The sequence below is a fragment of the Carlito syrichta genome, unplaced genomic scaffold (assembly GCF_000164805.1).
Source record: "Carlito syrichta isolate Samal-C Ts95f unplaced genomic scaffold, Tarsius_syrichta-2.0.1 Scaffold307990, whole genome shotgun sequence".
NCBI lineage: Eukaryota > Metazoa > Chordata > Mammalia > Primates > Tarsiidae > Carlito > Carlito syrichta.
The window spans coordinates 279,519-300,518 of record NW_007252086.1 but is presented as its reverse complement, the minus strand read 5'-3'; the positions used below and the strand labels follow the sequence as shown (position 1 = coordinate 300,518).

Genomic DNA, 21,000 nt, shown 5'->3' with positions numbered 1-21,000 from the left:
TCTAAGAATTCTTTGGTATATATTTAGTCTAAGTTCACATGTGGATATGAGGATATATGTGGATATAATACAAAATATTGTAACATTATTTGTAATATCTGGCAAAATTTTTTTGATATCTACTGTAAGATTCCTCTTAATTTGAAAAATGTTAAGGAGAAAAAAAAGTGCCTTTTTGAGAAAGAGTTGAGAAATTTGATTTTCTTTTCTCCAGAAAGTTGGCTGCATAAGGAAGATAGAACAGGCATTGACTACTGTTATTATTAAGGTTAAACAAAAAAAGTCTGAGTGTTTGAGACCTAAGGTCACACAACAAGTGGTAGATATGGAATTACAAATCAGGTCTTCAGAACTTTCAGATGTTTGTACTATCTACTGTACTGTGCTGCCTTTCACCAATAATTCATTTAGTTATGGGTTAAATTCAATATAATGAGCTTCATTTATTCAACAAATATTTATTCAATGCTGTAATTATATACCAGTCATTGTGTTATAATGTAAGACAATAAACAAGTCCTCATGAAGCCAACAACTTTGGAAAAGACTGAAACTCAAGACAAATAATTACAACTAAGAGGACCATTAAGGGAGAAGTTGTAAGGTGATAAGGGAAAATATAACAGGGAGATTTTATCTGAGATGGAGTGTTGACCAAGTCAGGGAAGGACAAGAGAAATAACTTTTAGACTGAGATTGGAAGATCCAGCATGAGTTACTTAAGCCTAGGAGTTGGGAGAAGGGTTAGATGGAATGTTGCAGGCAACAGAAATAGCATGTGCAAAAGTAAAAGAAAGAACTAAAAAGATTCCAATGAGACTGAGCATTTAGAAGGAGAAATACACTCTATAAAAAAGATACCTGCACACGTATGTTTATCGCAGCGTTGTTCACAATAGCAAGAACCTGGAAACAACCATGCTGTCCATCAAAAGAGGACTGGATTAAAAAAATGTGGTACATATACACGATGGAGTACTACGCAGCCATAAAAAAGAACAAAATCATGAACTTTGCAGCAACCTGGATGGAACTAAAGTCTATAATACTGAGTGACCTCTCACAGAAACAAAGATCCGAATATCACATGTTCTCACTCATATAATGGACCTTGAACATCCAATGTAATACTATAAGAAAATGACTGACGGTACTGGGAAACTATGGGGGGGGGATGGGATTAACAGTAGCAAATATCTGTCTGGGGTTGGGAAAACACCTCTTATCAACAGGGTGCCTGAATGAAACATAATTGTACACCTAACCCTTAACTGTACCCCACAAAACCATAATAAAAAATATTGATTAATAAAAAAAAAGGAGAAATAAGGGTAGAGAAGAATGTGGGAAGCAAATCATGTATTCTCGTTAAGAATTTTGGCCTTTATCTGAAGGGATATTGAGAAACCGTGGAAAAATTTTAAGCACAAGGGCATGCCATGATTAAATTTCATTTGAAAACCATGAATCTGACTGCAGTAAATGTAGAAGCAGTGTTGTTAGAAACTATTTCTGTAGGCCAGACTGGAGATGATGAGTACAGCACTGGAACTGGAAGAAAGGTAGCATTTGAAATTTGGGATGTAGAAAAAGCCTGGTTGGTATATGACGGAAATATAAAACTATTATTCCATTTATAGACTTTGTTTATAAGATCGTCTCTAAAATCCGTTCAGTAGCTTGTGCTCACTGTTAGAAAGTGACTATGTTATGAAATAATCTTTTAAAAATAATTTGTGAATTCCTATTATTGTCTGTTTGACTCCATTAAATAGTATAGGGAGAACTTAGTTTTAAAAGAAAATTTACCATTCTAATTTATATGTTAAAGTACATAAGTAATTTTGAACACATGTGGTGTGTATACATATAGTCATCTTATAAACTTCACTTATTAAGCAATATCAGATTTGAACAGTGACTGTTTAGGATTTTTTAAAAACTTTTTGGTTGATTGGTTGAAACTCAGATGAAAAATGTAAACCATTTTGTTTTAAACATCATTCTATTAAGAAACACTTTTTTCATAATTATTGTTAGAATTTATTGCTGGATCACTGACTCTACAAATAGACTCCTAAATAAAGTAAAAGATTCAGGAGAAAAACATCCTGGAAGCAGACTTGCCTGAATTTCTTATGAATGCTATAGTTTCTTAAATAGCAGTATTTCTTGTGTGTGCCTATGGCTTTTAATTAGTTTCTATCAAGGTTAGCATAGTAAAACATGTAGAAGGGCCTTAATTATAAAGAATTAGGCCATTTAGGGAAATAATATGGAGAGTGGGGCTCTAGAAAACTTGTGCTCATCTAACTGGGTAGAGGGACAGCTATTCCATCCAACCATTGCCAAATTTTTCAGAAGGATCCTGAAATACAGATTTTTATATAAATTAGTTTATAACTAATTAAAATTGTTCTAAAACCATCCTGTGACCATCACTGTACCGGGAAAAATATGTCTGTGAAATATATTTGGCCCACAGGTCTCCATTTTATAGCCTCTGCCTTACAGAAGACGACTTCGATATCTAAAGATTTAAATTATTTATGGATAATGTAAATAGTGAGAGAAAAGAAGGAAGGAAAGCAGGAAAGGAGGAAATGAGATACTTTTAATAAGTACAAAACTAGTTATCTAGGTTATATTTTTAGTTTAAACTAAGATCAAAGAGAAATTTACTGTCCCAAGAATAATTTTCATATTCTTTATAGCATACTTACAGCAACACCAACCATCTGAATATGCATGACTGGTAACTCAGCAGGATGAGCATGTGTAGAGTGTAGAGAGCCAATGATTTATAGACGAGATCCTAGTGATTCTCTCTTAAACTGTTAAGGAATGTACAGCAGGAACAAGAGACAATTGATACTGAAGCAAAATCAGACTGTAAGAACATAGCAATCTGAGGACGTCATTGGCCCATGGAAGCATTACTGTACTAAAACCATAATTTGTCTCTTATATTGATTATCAAGAAGAGCTTAAATTGTTTGAAACACTCAGATGTTTTAAATATCCTCATGCCAATAATATATCCAGTATACAATAATTATAGGAAATGCAGAAAATATAAAAAAGTTATATATAGTATTTATTTAAAAACCAGAAATAGGTAAAACAAATTTTATAATTTTCTGAAAGTAATTAAGTAGAATTTGGCAATTCTTAGTTTCCTAATAGCTAGTTTCCAAGTTAGTCTAATTTTAGCCTAAATAAAAAGAATATTGGTTGACTCAGATAAGAAAGTTCCAAAAGTAAGGAAAGCATAGGGTTAGCTATGACAATGGCTTGATGATTTGTTTTCAAGGACTCAGTATGTCTTTCTTGTCTACTCTTCTCCCCAGTATTGCCTTTCTCCCAACACTATAATTACAGGATGAATGTAACAAAATCCTGTTGCAAATGAAAATTTAATCATGGCATACCCTTGTGCTTAAAATCTCTCCGTGGCCTTCCAGTATCCCTTCAGATAAACGCCCAAATCCTAAACAAGAATGCATATACATAACAGTTGCAGTCATGAATATGTGTTTCCTCTTTTCATCCAAAGTGAGAAAAATGATCTTCTCTTGGCTTTCTCATGAGCAATATAGCGTCTTTTTCCTAAGGAGTTCCCATTCACCCCTGCCTCAGTGTGCTCCTCATTGGCCTAAATTTGTTTAATTCTAAATATACCCTACCTAATCATTGGCAAGAGGGATGAGCTTACCATAATGGATTAGACTAATTGTGGTCTACCCCTGCAGCTCAGGACAGCCAGCTTCCTGAAGCACATTGACTACTGGATATGGATATAGAAATCAAATCATTAGGAAGAAAGAAGCATTGGCTAGTCACTCCTGTGGTCCACTATAGGTGCGTTGTGGATTATGTATTATCTGAAATTTTTACTTATGTGAAACACCACCTTCCCCTGTCAGACCTGTAAGTATGAGATTGAGTGCCTGGTGAAGATTCTCTGTGTTAGCAGAGCTTTGTAGCTTCTAAATTGAAGGTGTTTTTTCCAAAAACTCTTGTCATTTAATAGATCCTCTCTGTAGAATAAACTATGTGGACCATGAGTTGGAACAAATGCAGTTTAGGAAAATAGTTTCTTTAATAAGTGTTACTTTTAAAAAATGAATATTCTCTTTCTGCTCTTCAGAGGATTTTTGTACCATCATATCTGTAGTAAATAGTATCCTTATTGTTTGATTATAAAGGTGTAGTATAATTTATGGGATCATTTACATGGTGAAAAAAAAGCTTGTTTTTAGAGTTTTAAAAATCTTTGTGTAGAAAGTACTGATTACTTAATAAGCACCTATCATTTGGCTAAAATATTTAACCAGCCAACCATATATTTTATTTCTCTCAGTTGTCACTTTTCTGAATATTAGCCAAATATTTTGGTATCTGGGTCACACAGTCATTACTAACAAATCTAGGCCAAAACGGTTTATGCTTCTCAGTTGCCAGCTTAGCTCTGTCTTTGACCATGCTTTGACTTTTCATCATTTGGTTCCTTTTCAAATAAACTTTATTTACTTATATTTTCACAGTACTTTGTTAATTCTTTGTGTAGAACTGGTCTCCTTTCCTTCTCATCTTAAATCAAGGTAACAGCAAACAAATGACTATGCTCTTGGCTGTTATGTTTTAAATTGTTACTGTACAAAGGGTCACATCTTAAATTACCTACTGCCGTGCTAATTATTGTGAAACCGTGTTTAAAATGCTAGAGAGACTGTGTTTTGACACTTCTGGAACGTTTTTTAAAGATCCAACCTCTATGCAATTTGGTATTGAGAGCCTCGAAACTCCTAAAGACCCTATGAAAATTTAAGTTATAAAGTTGTTCCACCTTTTCATACTAGATGCTTTGGCAACTAAGTAAAATGAGGAGTCTCACATTTATGATATAGAGGAAAGGGTAGGGAGTAGGAAAGAAGAAAGAAGTAAACTGGAGTAACAGAAATTTCGCCTTCATTTATTAAGTGCTTTAAGTTCTAAAATTCCATTTTGAAAATTTCTTTTAACTTTGAAAAGGTTATGTTTATTTTTAACTTATTTTTTATAAAACAGGACCTATCGTTTTCTTTTTCTTAAAGGTAAGAACTGTATACCTTTTGGAAGTTTTAATATGGTTTTTTCCTCTAAGTTTATAATACTTGACTTCATACACTCTGTCCTATTTGGATAGAATATAATGATAGCATAGGTACTTACAGAAGATTTCTGGAAAAATTAGCATCTAGAATCATTGGACGTAAATTCAGTTGGTAAATTTTCCAGATAATCAGTGGTTATATTCTTTGATTGCTGGAACATTCATCTCAGCTATTGTAAGTGACTTGGGATTATTGATGAGTATTTGTTAATAGTGTCTTTAGAGACGACTGAGGTATGTCATAGGGCTATTTGTCCTTCAAAAAACAATTCTCTATTGCTATTGTTGCTATGAGTTTTTGTAAATCACTCTCAGTTTTTCAAAGTTTATATTAATTTGTATTACTATGCCGAGAAGGTTATCTGTGAGAAAAACTGTTCTTAATAGATGTAAAGAGCACTTCAAGAAGTAGAGTACTTGGGCTTATGATGTTTGCTTTTACTCCACTTATCACCTCCCCTCTGCCCCATCCCCCTGTCCCTTTATGCCCTAGCCTCTTCTTTATCAGAGTATTTGGCAGTGTTCCAGATAGTTATTGTAAGAAGGATGAGCTTAGACTTTAGAGCTAGACAAAAATTATGGGAATTATAACAGGATCATTTAATAGCTCTGGGACCTTAAGCAAGTTCACAGCTATAAAATGGGTATGTTATACCTATCTCTTTAGGATTGTGAATAAGGGTTTAAAATAATGGGTCAGAAATCTAGTGGAGGAGGTATTTTAACAAAATGCTAGTTCTCTTTCCTTATACTTTAAGATGAGTGGCCCACTAACTTTTGAAATGGTATTTGACTATTTTAGTATGATGATGTAAGAAGTAATGAGTCTTTGTACCTGTACAGGGTGACAGTAAGGGCCAAGCAGGAGAGGTGTAATCCTTATGTAAAATACAAGCCAGCGACACTCTTGTGTTTATCTGTTCTCTTTTTAGTCAGTCACTTAAAAAAAAAAACGAAAACCAAAACACAAACAAATGCTGTACATTTTAACATAAAATAAATTATGATGAGCCATTTTTAGCCTCTTGTGTCCTGTCATAGAGAATGACCAATTGAACTGTATCATGTGTCTCATCTCATAACACATACACATTTTGGGAAAATAAATTATTTAGTGTAAATTGGGGGAAAAAAGGAAGTAATGAGTCAGTATCTCTAAAATATGATAGCTTTTATGATCTCTTTAAAAATTACACAGAAATAAATGTCATGTGACAAAATATTATTGGTTAATTTGGTTGATCAAATAAATGAAATTTTCTGGAATATCTTTGGCATCTGAAAATATAAATTTAGATGCAAGAAAAGTATTTTTAATTAACGTGGAAAGCAGTTTTGTTTTTTGTTTTTGGGGGTTTTTTTGGTTTTCTTTTTTTTCCAGCCAGTAAGTCTAATCATGTTAAACTGGCAAGTGCTGTTTTTAATGCAAATATAAATTGTAACATAGAAACCATATATATATATACTTTAAAGAACCCCACAGAGTTCTTAAAGCCGTTTTGCATTTGCAAAATGTATTTGCTGCAGCAGTGGCATCCCTATTACAGTGAGCTTCAGTGGCCTGAAACAATACTTCATAGGTGCTCTGGTAAATCACATATCTGTTGTCATGAAATTTTGTAATTGTTCATACCTTTTACTTAACCCATTCACAGATCAGTTGTAAGATATAATTCTTTTAATAAGCATACTACATATCTAGCACTGTTGAGTTTTGATAGTACCAGAGAGAGGACTGGGTGAGGTGCCCATGCCTGTAATTCCAGCATTTTGGGAGACTGAGGTGGGAGGATCAATTGAAGTCAGGAGTTCTAGACCAGCCCGGGCAGCAAAGCAAGACCCTGTTTCTGCAAAAAATAGAAAAATTAGCCAGGCATGCTCGTGTATGCCTGCAGTCCCAGGAATTCAAGACTGAGGGGAGTAGTAATTGTGCCACTGCACTCTAGCCTGGGTGACAGAGTGAAACCATGTCTCAAAACAAAAATTAAAATAAAGAAATTAATTAAAATTAAAATTTAAAAAATAGAACCAGAGTGAAAATAAAGCATGGCCTTTGCCTTTAAAGAGTTGTTTCACAGTAATATGAATCATTTGATTCGTACATGTAATGAAATGGAAGATCCGTACATGTAATGAAATGGAATATTAAAATTTTTTTAAAAATAGGGTTACATTGAATGAGAATCAAAGATATGATTGTTATTTAAAGCCTTTTTATATGTAAGATTAATGATATGAAAATTAAAAGTTCAGGCTAACAAAACAAGTATTCTCACTTCCAAAGGAAGTAAATTCATTTTTTTATTACTGAAGTTTGTCTACAAGTACTTGATAATTTTATTTGTACTGAATATAGCAAAGCTTTATTGATGATCGTTTTGTGTGTGTGGCTGAATTTGTAAATATTTTACGTTGTAGGCTATATTAAAATACATTTGTATGTTCTGCTAAGTATAGAGAACATAATTTAATATTTAATTTACACCCCAGATTACCATCATTTATAGGCATTCTGTGTATTAAACTGTCTTGCTTTTGCTTTCTTCCTCTGTAACACCTGCCTTTTGATGTATTATAAAGGAAAGGCAATTGTGAGCTGGTTGACTCTAGCAGATGAGAGCTAGACATTAACCTGAGGATAATGTTTGCAGTTTGACACTTGCAGGTCTTTACTCAAATGGCTAGCTACCTTTGCTCCTGCAGATTAGCTCTCTATGACCACCCCTAAGCTCACTTTTTATAGCTTTTATTGTCTACCATCTTCTTCATCATGAATGTACCAGGAGTGAATAGGAAGTTGCCAGAAAAAAACGGGCTTACATCATCTTTAATACTTATTTTTTCCTCACAGCCAATTGATTAATTTAAGTGATCCTTCAGAGTCCTGTCTCTGCCCATTTTCAAAGCCAGAGTTATACTATCATAGTGTGTCCCATCATGCATATCGTTGCCAAAACAATTTTCCTGAAGTACTAATTAGATTTATGAGCAGAGAGTGATAAAGTCATCCTTTCTAGGGTTGGCAAATACTTTGTATATGTTCTATCCTGAAATATCTGTAGAACTTCCAAGTTTCTGCTTTCTGTTCACACTATTTTCTTTGAACAGAAGTGCAGTTGCTCTATGACTATACTAATCTTAGTTATTATGGGTTCTCGCAAAGATCTTTTCTCTTCTTTGAAACTTTATCGATCCTAACTAAAATCTCTTCTCTGAACTCCCAGCTCATACTACTCATTTACCTGGAACGGGTCTTCTGTGTTACTTGGAAGAAGCTAGGGGAGATTATTTTCTCATTGAGTGACAGTCCAGGAGAATTTCATGTCTTATACTTCTATCCCCTTTAATATTTAGTAGAACATGCCACATATAGGCAACATTCAAATATTTGATAATTGCTCACAAAAAAATTGTGTAAAATTACCAGCTTGTCTCTACCCAAGAAGGAATAAAATGTGTAAGTTTCTTCAACTTTTTGTTGAGCCCAGGACCCCTTACTTATTTTTGCATCCTACCAATCTTGAGTAGTAGTAGTGTCATTGGAAAATAACTGTTGGCTTTGGGGATAAGTTGTATGTATTTTAGAGGAGAAAGTAAAACTGCTAGTGGGCTTCTAAAACTGAAGCTTTTTTCTGTTGTAAAGTATTTTGCTTCTTGTTACTGTATTCATAAGATGGTATTGATATGGTATAAGCAATATATTGCATATTTTTCCATGTTTTTTCTTTTCAATACAGCATTTTCAAACTTTGGTGTGATATTGAATTAGACTCTCTGGGAGTGTGGCCTAGGGCTCTGCATTTTTACTAAGAATCAGTTGAGATGCTTATGAAAATCATGATGGTGGTAGTGATGGTAGTGGTGATTAGGATGATTGTAATAGCTCTGCTTTTGAAAGCTTATGATCTGCTTGGTGTACTCTTCTAGGCAGTTTGCAACTATTAATTTTCCAAAATGTTCACAAGAAGCTTGTGTGGTTAGATACTAATGTTGTCTTCATTTTTCAAGTGGAAAAACTGAGGTAGAGATAAGTTAAATAATTTACTCCCAAATAACTTTCATACAAACATGATGAGTATCCATGAAAAGAATGAGACATATTTCTTTGGAAGATTTTTGTTTAAAAAATCACTTTCTAAAGGATTGTTGTAAATAATGTGAATAATATGAACGTAATCTGGTTCTTACATAAATTGGGATATCAGTATACTAACTATATACAATACTTCAACAGCTAGGTCTAAATATACATACTTGCTATTGCTTTTAGGAAGCCTCTCACAATTCTAGGCAAAGAAGTAGGTGCACACACACAAACTTAGCACATCGAGGAAAACCTTGAAATAATACACTTTCTTTAAAAAACTCACATTTTAGGAATACTGCCCTTTATACACACATGCGTAGACATACACACGTGTACACACACATATATTTACTATATTTATATAGTCATCCCTCAGTATAGTGTGTGGGGATTGGTGCCAGGACACCCTCAGATACCAAAATCTGAGGATCCTCAAGTCCTTGATATTAAATGGTGTATTATTTGCATATATAGCTTAGCCACAGCCTCATGTATACATTAAATCAACTGTAAATTATTTATAATATCTAATATTAATGTACATGCTTTTTAAATGATTATTAAAGTATAATTTTATTTGTATTATTTTATTGTTGTATTGCTCAATTTAAATTTTTTTCTGAATATCTTCTATCCATGGTTGGTTAAATCAGTAGGATATGGAACCTGTGGACACAGGGGGTGTTGTGTGTGTGTGTGTGTGTGTGTGTGTGTGTGTATTGAGATGTTGCTTTGTGAACTAATGGAATATAAAACTCCTGAAGTGTATATTTTTTGTTTTAAAAGCATAAAGTAAACTTGGTCTGATATGGTATAATATTTGTTGTCTTTTAAATAATAAATGGTAAGAGTATTGCATGCCCTTTTAGCTCGTAGACTCTAGGAATCAAGAAGGTATGTGAAAGTGGTGGCTGTGGTAGTAGTATGGTGGAACTAATTTGTTTAACATCACTGCCAGTTTGAAAAAGTTTTGGTGAATGATTTTAGGTGTTGCCTAATGAGTGCACTGACTTGAGACCAGCTGGACTATAAAGCATGTTGTGCTTTACTAGAGATATCTTGTAAATTGTGACTTTGAATAGACAATGGAATCTAAATTGAGTTAGTGGACAATTTTTATCCTTACAACTAAATGTAGACAGTGTTTGAACTATTTCTTTTTATAAAAATTTCATCTGTTTACTTTACTTTTAAAATTAATTTTTATTTTTGATTGACAAATCATAACTTTGTACATTATGGGGCAATGTGATGTTTTGATATGTGTATACAATGTGGCATGCTTAAATCTAGCTAAGTAATATACCTGTCACCTCACTTACCTATCACTTTTTGTGCTCTGATGTTTGAAATTTACTCTCATTATTTTGAAATATACTTATTTCAAATATTTGAAATATATTTATTTCTTATTATTTGAAATATATATTATCATTGTCTTTAGTCACCCCAATATGTAATATATTTCAAAGCCTATTCTTCCTGTCTATATGAAATTTTTATCAACAACTCCCCGTTCCTTCCCTCCCCATTTGTATATTCTTAGGATGAGTTATATTACCTAAAGCAGTCAAGATAAGACTGTGTTTCTGATGCTGTTCATGTGGCATGCTTAAATTGTTAGACAATCCTATAAAAATTGGATAAAAATTTGTGCCAGGAAGTGAAAGAAAAATAGATATGATGCCATGGAAAATTCCAGGGAATTATCTTTTTAGAGAGAGTTTTGGTAAAATTTTTACATATTTTTCAAACTCATGTTTTTAGTCTTTAAGATTTTGGTGTAAGATTATCTGCCTTAAAGCTGATAGTGCTAAAAGGTAGGTATCAGGTTTCTTTCTCTAACTGTAAAATTTGATTCTTTGCATTTTCTGGGGCTGATGATCTGAATGTTTGAGATATAGCATGGAGGTTAAAAAGTTGAAATTTTCCTAATAAAATTTTGTACCTTTTTAAAGTATAACTATTTCATTCTTTGATGTAGTAAAACAAGAATGTGTGGTTCTTAAGGGGACTTAATTTTGCTGCTTATTAGTTGTGTGACTTTAGGCAAATAATGTCATATTACCAGACCCGTTTTATTCATTTGATAAATTCTAACACTCTTATAGGAGAATCAATGGAATATGTTTAAGATTATACAAAAACACAAGTCGTTTGCTGCTCATCAACTTCTGGAACGTGATACTAGCTTTCTTGTATGGCTGTGTTATCCATAGTGTTATTTGCACCAGGGTAATCATTCTGTGTTTTTTTGATTCATTTTTGATTTTTTATTTATTTGATAGTGACTTTTCAGTATATCTCCTGTATTAACAATTATATTACTGCCATGATGATAATCATTAGGATGAGTGAAATGAACATATTTGAATTGCTTCTATTTGTACTGAAAGCTGTATTTATCTATCTGTATCTATTATCTATTAATCATCTCCATGTCCGGTAATTTAATTTGGCTAAGTAATTTATCTTTGATCTTCCAGAGTGATGACATGAATACTTCCATAGCCATTTTCTGTATTTAATCACTATTTGCTTTATGAGTTTCATTAGGCTAAATAAAAAAAAATTGTTGTGCATTTTCTGTTTTAAACTTCTTGATATGAAGTCTTCTCAGGTCAGTCCCCCACATGTAATGAACCTGTTTAAAGAATTTAAGCAGTCACAATGTGCTTGTTCCTCTCTTAGACATTTAGTCATTTATGTGTCTTTATGCACCACCCTCTCTCCCCCACCAAATTTTAGATGATAAACTCCTTGGGGAAAAAAGCTTAATCTTCCCTTTGTATTTCATAACTCCTTTATATTTCACAGAACTCTTTTAGTCTCTGAATAGTTTATAAATGTTATTGTTTTTGAGGATTTGGGGTTAAAATTATTTGATAGAATAGAATAAGCCTGTTTCTAGGAGATATAACTGGGAGTTCATGTGACTAATGTGAAGACTAGCCGATTTAGTAAGCTCTAGGCTTTGTTTCTGAAGTCAATTTTTCTTGATTTAATCATACACTGATTATTCATTTTATATTCTCTCTTACACAATACCTTGGTATCAGGTTATTGGTAGGCAAATGTCTATCAGGTTATAGGTTGGATAGATTGCATGTATGTATTCACATGCACACACGTGTGTGTGTGAGAGACAGAAGAACCACACGTAGAATATATGAGATTTTTGAGGTATATGTCTCATGTTTAGAACTCAAACTGATCATACGTAGCTATCTAGTTATGTGCACTTAATTTTGGACCTATTATAGTTCACATTCAGAAACAATTTTCAAGGAAGAGAAGGACATGTTTTCCTTTCCTGTTTTCATTTTAGCTTTATTCTGCTGTGTTTTGTTAAAGACTTAAATTGTCAAGAATAAATAATAACTGTTGAAACAGGCCAACTTATTGCTGGGCAGAAATTATATTATGGCACAGAGGTATATCTTAATATTTTGAAACAATTTAATATGTCTAATATTTGAGAAGCATAAAAACAGACTGTACAACCCAATAATCATAAAGCATAATGATAAAACATAATATATAATTGGCAGACTCTACAAAGAGCAGTTATGATAATCAAGCAGAAAAGAGCTCAAATTGGTGCAGAAAAAGGGCTGAGTCATTTTTGTACCATAATTCTAATTATGATTTAACCATAAATGATAAATTTTGTCTTCTCAGTACAAAAATGTTGTTTGCAGGCAGAACATATTTCTCCAGTGCAACCTTTAACTTACGGTATATACTACTACAAGTAGTTGGTTTAATAACTATAAATATAGATGATACTGTCAAAGTGTTTCCAAGTATTACAGTTAGTTTTTAGGTGAAGGCAATGCTTGACAGAATTTAAAGTTGTGACTCCTAATTTATTATGTCATTTAATAAATACTTTCTTTATTATGTGCTAATTTGGGTGACAGGATCATTGGGGTAACTTTGGGGAGAGAAATTGAAATTTACTTAAAAATGTTCTCAGAAGATATTAGAGTTTTAGGAGATTTTTAAAATCATAGCATTTCTTCTCAACTATAATATATAATTGCTTAAAAACGAGATAAACCATTTTCAGTCACCTTATTTTCCAGTTTAAGAGTCATTGCTCATTATATGTTGGTGGGTGTGGGAATAACTTAATAAAGTTTGGGTAATTTAGTTTTCAGTTTAAATTCTCAACTGGCAAGTGGCCGAAAACTCTCATCTGAAGACGTGAGCATCCAAATGTCATTTTGTGATTTGACTACTATCTACTTGACATAGGAAAGCAATATCAAGAAAGACTAATGGAGTGACTAACTATCAAAAGGAAATCAATGGTAAGAGTTTTCATTTAAATTATAATGTGTGTGTATATGTAAAGCCTACCAATTTATTATATTTGAATTAGACTTTACAGCTTTTAAAATCTAGGACATAATGTCAGTGTTTGAATTTTATATGTCTATTACTTATATTTTAATAAAATAAATGCAAATAATGGTTTTGTAAATAAGAGATTTTTATATACTTAATGTTGATTAGAAAATAGAATAAAAGTATGAAAAACCAATTACATAGTTCATGTCCATTTAACACATTCAATTATTTGTAGTTATGTTGCAGTTAATTATCTTTAAAAATAGTATTATAAATATTGCTTGAGTAAAGTTTAACTTTTAAAAAAGTTATACAAAATTTATCCTTTGTTTCATAGGTACTTCTTACTTAAAGTAGATGCCATAAATTTTGCAATAGTCTGTTGAGTATGTTTTTCTACTCCATTGTAAAATAATATAAGATATTTTAAATGTTTAATATCATATAATAAAATACATTTAATTTAACATTGCACCTTTAGAAATGTATTATTGCTACTATGCCTTTGGAAAATATTAAATTTGAAATATATACCGTATGCCCAAAACAAAGCAGAGTAACTATTCACAGTATAATGCAGTATCACATTTTGGTGATAAAATCAGACATTTGTCCCATGCCTTACACATGTTTGTTCAAAGAAACTAACTTCTAAATTTGGCTACATTTTTATATGCTTCAAATGACCTTTAACTTACTGTTTTCTCCTACATGCATTTGGTTCCTACATATCCCTTTCCTGGGACATGTGTCCTATCAGATTCATGATTAGTTATGTTAACTTTGAACAGAAGTGAAGGTAGTAGTTTATAACATTTGAAATCTAAAAACCTTATTCCAGTGTCCTTATGGACACAATAGCTTTGTGATAGCAAGATAATGACTGATGTAGACTAACATATTAATAATAGATTGTGATTCTGTTGCACAATCTGCTGTCAAACTTATGATGTTTGAAATTGACATAGTTTGAGTAATTTTTCTTGTCTAATAAGAGATGTCAAAATGTTAATTGAATATGGCTATATTCTTAGCTGTTCTCTAGAGCTTAATAACAAGCATATTAGGAAAAGTACTGTGACAAGCACCTAGCACATCATCTGTCATCATGGTAAGCAGTCAAATGTTGACAATGAACTAAGTACTTAATGGCAACATCCATCCTTCAATCTATTGAGATTTTTATAGACTATTTACTATGTGCCAATCATTCAGGTAGGTGCCGAGGATAAAATGATAAGATTAAAAACAAAGATTCTCCAACTGTTCTTGAACTTCCAGTGTAGATTATAATTATAGTGTAGATATAATTACACAAATTTAAAATTGCAACTGGAACCCAGTACTATGAAAACTCAGAAAGTGCTATGAGAGTTGAAACAATATGGTTGGTGTATAAAGTACAGAATCATATATTTATTTTTTTAAGTGAATTGATAATTTTTAAACTTTGAAAGTTAATAATTCTAATAAATGACCTTCTACTAAGTGGTGCATTGGAAAGACAGAAGTCTAAGCATGGAGAAATCAATTTTTTCATGGCTATTCTATTTTTAGATTTTTTAAAATTTACAAAAAATTCTTGTCAAAGCAGCATTCTTATGTGAGAATTTCACTTGTGGGAGGGAAGTTCTTTTAGGATCCTTTAACATTTCAGGAATGAATGCTGTGAGGGAGGCCTCTGATTTCTTCGACTGAATTTAAAGGCTTTTCCCCATATTTACAGCATAATGATAGTATGATTCCTTTTTTTAAAAAATGTATCATTTATGTTTCTCCTATGTGTGTGTGTATATGTACATATATACACACACATGTATATATCCTAAAGCATACATATTTATTACATTTTAGAAAATAACATGGTAGAGGATTTAGATGTCTCAATGTTTACACTTTTTATTATAGGACACAGAAAAATCTTGTCTAAGGGAAAAATACTAGTGATATTCGAAAAATAGTACAGGCCAGGTCCAGTGGCTCAGTCTGTAATCCCAGCTCTTTGAGAGGCAGAAGCGAGTGGATTGCCTGAGCCTGTGGGTTCGATACCCACCCGGGCAACTTGGCGAGACCTGTCTCTACAATAAATCAAAAATTAGCCAGGCGTGGTAGCACATGCCTGTAGTTCCGGCTGCTGGAAGACTGAGGCGGAAGGATTGCCGGAGCCCAGCAGGTCGAGGCTGTGGTGGCCAGGAACGGCCACTGCACTCCAGTCTGGGTGACGAAGTGGAACTCCAACTCAATAAATAAATAAATAAATAAATAATAATAATACAGTTAATTGTGAACATTTTTTAAGACTCTCATACTAGCTTTTCTTTATTCAGCTGACAGAATAAACTAATTGAATCAGAGCAAACAATACAGCATGAAACTAAAATCAAAAAAGCTTACTTTTATAATAGAAATGATATTTTCCTAATTTATTATTGAAGTAAATAAGATATTTAAAATATTAAATAAGTATAAATCTTATTTAAATGGCAAGATCCAAATAAATTCTGTTGTTAACTTTCCCGTCAAAATTATTATGTTGAATTGAATCTCTGTGGTGGCTTTCAACTTAGTTGGACTTTTCTTTATACTCAAAAGAAAATCACAAACTTGAGATCTTTCTGATTTGAAGATCTCAACTTAGAGATATAGGCAATTCCACTTGTCACTGCTGGGAAGTTGTCCTTCCTGTACCTCCCAGAAGGACCGTCTTGAGGAATATTCTTTACTGGGTAACATGCCTGGCAGTGTCCATAACATTCAGTTTTCTTTGACATTTCCTTTTGATCTTTGCAGTTGGCAGCTTTGATTAGTTCATGATGTCAGGTGGAGAATTTGGTATTTAGCTGTACCAAGATTTAAAACACATAGTTATGTAAATATTGCAGGTGGAGGATGATGCTTAGCATTACTTTTATTGAAATGAATTAAAAATGATGTATCTAAAGCAAAGTTTTACTAATAGCCATCAGTTTTTAACTATATGACTTTTTAGTATAGCAAATAATGCTGTGTCTGATTAGGTATATATGTTGCAAATGTAAAGTAATGGCTTCTGTTTTGAATCTTGGGGCTGCTGCTGTCAGAGGAAATGAGTTGGGATTAATGGTGTACAATTGGAAGTTTGAATGAGAAAGGAAAATTTTAATAAAAGTTACTGTTCCTCGTTGTGGGAAGGAAATAATGTTTTCAGTTTAATATAAGGAAGAACTTTTTAAATGTGGAAAATAAAAATGGAATGCCTTCCTAGATCCATTCTTAAGAATTTATGACAGAAGTTATAAAAAAAAAAGGAGTTTTTGCTGTTATAAACAAGATTTAGTTGAAGAAAATTTGTGTCACATCTTTTTTTTTAATTTTTATTTTAAAGATGTAGGGTGTAGTTCAGGGTTAGGTATACAAATGCTCATTGCACAGGTAAAGTTTGGGCCTCACTTTGGTCCACTTCACCTGGTTTGAGATAAGGTACCCTTACTGATGAAGTGTGCCCCTCTCCTCCCCTGGTAGTTTCCTACTACTGCCAATCCCTTTCTCGTAGTGTTATGATAATTGTTCAGGATCTGCTTATGAGTGAGAATATGTGGTACTCAGTTCTTAGTTTCTGTGATAGACCACTGAGTATTACAGACTCTAAATCCATCCAAGTTGCTGCAAAGTTAATAATTTTGTCCTTTTTTATGGTTGCATAATATTTCATCGTGTATATGTACTACATTTTCTTTATCCAGTCTACTTTGGATGAACAGCATGGTTGGTTCCATGTTTTTGCTATTGTGAGTAGTGCTGCAATAAACATGTGTGCACAAGTATCTTTTTTATAGAATGATTTTAATTCCTTCAGGTATATTCCCAGAAGTGGGACTGGCATACCAAAAAGAAAAAAAAGCCCTATTAAAAAGTGGGCAAAAGATATGAATAGACACTTCTCAATAGAAGACATACAAGCAGCCCACAGATACATACAAAAATGCTCAGCTTCACTAATCGTCAAAGAAATGCAAATTAAAACCACATCGAGATACCACCTAACTCCAATCAGGATGACCATCATCAATAACTTAAAAAATAACAGAAGCTGGAGAGGATGTGGAGAAAAAGGAACACTTCTACACTGTTGGTGGGAGTGCAAACTAGTACAACCTCTGTGGAAAACAGTGTGGTGATCCCTAAAAGATCTAAAACTTGACCACCCATACGACCCAGTGTCATGTCTTTAACTATTAATGTATTGATAATAATTATAATAGAAATATATAAAATTTTATATGAAATAGGTATTACTAAAAAATTAAGCTACTACTTATAGTGGGATCTTTATTAAATAAATTTAAATTTCTTCATTCTATATATTTTTACTGACAACCTGCTATATGTCAGGCATTGCAGTAGGCATTGGAAGCATACTCATGAATGACGGATATGATCCTGTAGGTCTGGCAGGGAACATAGACCTTAGATAAGCAATTACAGTAAGGTATAGTGGCTTGTGACATTATCAAATCAAGCAGTCCTTTCTTGAAGATACTTTGAAACTTGATCTATAGTATGCTAATAATTTAATCGGTTCATTTTCCTCATTAAGTGAGGTTTTTCACTCTAATATAAAAATTAGAAATTCTTTAAAAATAGATCTTACAAATTAATAGAGATTTAAATAGCCATATTACTTGTATAACATTTAAAAATGAAAACCACTATAGTTTCTGAGCTATCAAGAAAGTGACTATGAGCAGAATAAACTTATAATGCCTATCATGTGTTTTATACATTCTAAAACTTGTTTTAATAAAATTAAATGAAGCAGTTTTACATTTAAAATGTTCAGGTCATTGTAGTTAAAAAGTTAGACTAGATTCTTACTGGTAGGGTTTAAGTATTAACTCTGACACTTAAAAGCTTTGAAATCTGGGAAGAAGTTGTATAACTCCACCCTGATTCAATTCCTTATTTGTAAAATGGGGAGATTAAAAGTATATGTCCTATAGAAAATTAAATTATTAAAGTATTTTATGCATATAAAATGCCTAGAACAGTATCTAGCATATAGAAAGTGCTCAGTTAATAATTTCTTCATCTTAAAAATATTCTGCCTGATTCATAAAACTGGCCCAACAAAAATAATTGCAGATGGTGTTTTAGAATTTTATACACACTATATATATATACATATATATGTATATATATATTTAATAGTGTAATGTTTATATGACACTATAAAGAACTGTTATTATTATTATTATTATTATTTTTGAATTGGAGTCTCACTCTATCGCCCAGACTGGAGTGCAGTGGCCGCTCCCGGCCACCGCAGCCTCGACCTGCTGGTCTCTGGCAATCCTTCCACCTCAGCCCTCCAAGTAGCTGGAACTACAGGTGTGTGCTACCACGCCCGGCTAATTTTTGATTTATTGTAGAGATGAGGTCTCGCCAAGTTGCCCAGACAGGTCTCGAACCCGCGGGCTCAGGCACTCCTCTCACCTTAGCCTCCCAAAGGCACGGGATTACAGGCTGAGCCACCGAGCCCAGCAGAACTGTTATTATTACTGCTAACAAAATATTAGTGAAATTTTCATCCAAGCTTTGGGACCTCTTTACTGAAGTTCAGCAGTCACTCCTGGAGATACAATTTAGAGATATTTTATAACCTAGTTTTTTTGTTTGTTTGCAATACAGAGGGTGCAAAAAACGTATACACATTTTAAGAAAGGAAAAAACTATATTAAAATTGTAATAGTATATACTTCTACCAAAAGATGAATGCAAGTCACATTTGAGCTCTGCAATTACAAGAGGTGCTCAAAGTAGTTACTCTCAGAATCCAGACACTTCTAGTTACAGTGAACTACTGCAACACTTGTTGCTGTGTGAACCCTCCTGGATGGTCCCTTGTGCACTCACATACAGTACCATGCATCTCAAACTTACTATGGATGCTTGCAGTAGTTAGGCGTGTTGGTTCTGTTGCTTACTTATGCCTCCATTGTTGTACTTCCACAATGTTCTTGAATTTCCAATACCACTTCAAAATGGTCTTGTGCTCCTTGAATGACAGCCGTCATTCTGCCATTTTCCTTGACTGTCCTACGTATCTCATGGTGACACTAGCATTCATTTGATTAAAGCAATCTTTGGAACAAACGTCATACTATACATTGCTACTATAATTCAATTCAACTTCGAAAAGTCATACATAGATAACATCTCCTAAATGTGTATATGTTTTTGGCAACTCAGTATTTATTTCATTGTAAGATGCTAAATAAGAGAAAATTGAGTACAAGTATGTTTTCCTATGACCATGATTAGTTCTGATGTAGTCAACCAAGAAATGTCTTTTGAAAAATTACTATTTCATCTAGCACTTGCTACAAGTAGTATCATAGTAGCCTAAAATAATTATGCTATCACTCTGTTTAGACCCTAGGAAACTAGAACTATATAAAGGATACTTAGACTTGAAGCACAAAATCTGAGTTCTAGTTCCTGCTCTGCCACTGATATTAACTTAAATTTATGAGGCCATGTTAGCATCTCATATAATTTTCTTTATATATGTATATGGTGTGTGTTTGTGTGTGTATACATACATATATAATGTGTCTGTGTGCACGCGCACACACACACAGACATACAGACATATGCATACACACATGTGCAGCCACCCCAAATTACTTCTTCAAGTTGAAATGAAAAGGAAAATTCATTAGTTTATTTTTAATTTCCAAATTTACTGAATAAAGAATTGTTCTGAAGAACATTTTGCATGATGCCTTCAAATGAAAAGACATTATTTATTTTTACATAAAATACTTCAGGACTTCTTAAATATTCCCACATAAGTTATGTATTCTTTCTTAACTTCATCACTTCTTGGTCTTTTGACTAAGATCGAGTATAGTGTTTCTTAACTTCATAAGAGAAATGTAAAAGTACTTTAAATATAAAAAAGTACTTTAAATGTAAAAGTATTTTTTAGTGTGCCTAATCTTCAGACTGATTTTCTTGTTATGCTGATGAAGAATCTTTTTCTAATAGCAAACAGTTTCAACAGATGCCAGATTATTTTTTCTATATTTGGACTAACTTTTTACAAACAAATTTTAAATAATTACAGCACTCATTACAAACTCTGCCATTAGCAACACTAGATAGGGCATTTCTAGTTCTTCAGATAGTGCGATGAGTTCTCAGGATAATCTAACTCATTAAAAGGTAGACTATAGTATTTTGATGGAAAGGGACTAAAACACGCAAGATTATACATTTATACGTGTGTGTGTGTGTGTACACACCTGTCTGCTTTGCCAAATGTCCTCACTGAATTACTTAAACAACATTCATTGCTCTTAAAGAGGAGGAGAGTAGTTGGAATTAAAACATCATATATTATCTAGCTGTGCATTATTGT

At 32.8% G+C, this 21,000-nt stretch overlaps 1 protein-coding gene across 3 annotated transcripts in view; it reads left to right on the top strand.

Annotated features, from left to right (window-relative positions):
• The first annotated feature begins 221 nt into the window (after positions 1-221).
• ZEB1 (zinc finger E-box binding homeobox 1) overlaps positions 222-21,000 on the top strand; it is a 172,083-nt gene continuing 151,304 nt past the window's right edge. The window contains exon 1 of one of the 3 annotated variants that reach the window (XM_021715876.1): positions 222-268. The gene's annotated coding sequence lies outside the window, so the exon portion shown is untranslated. Of the gene's footprint in view, positions 269-13,396; positions 13,559-21,000 lie in introns of those variants that run through there. The other 2 variants (XM_021715875.1, XM_008064742.2) reach the window with 2 other exon arrangements.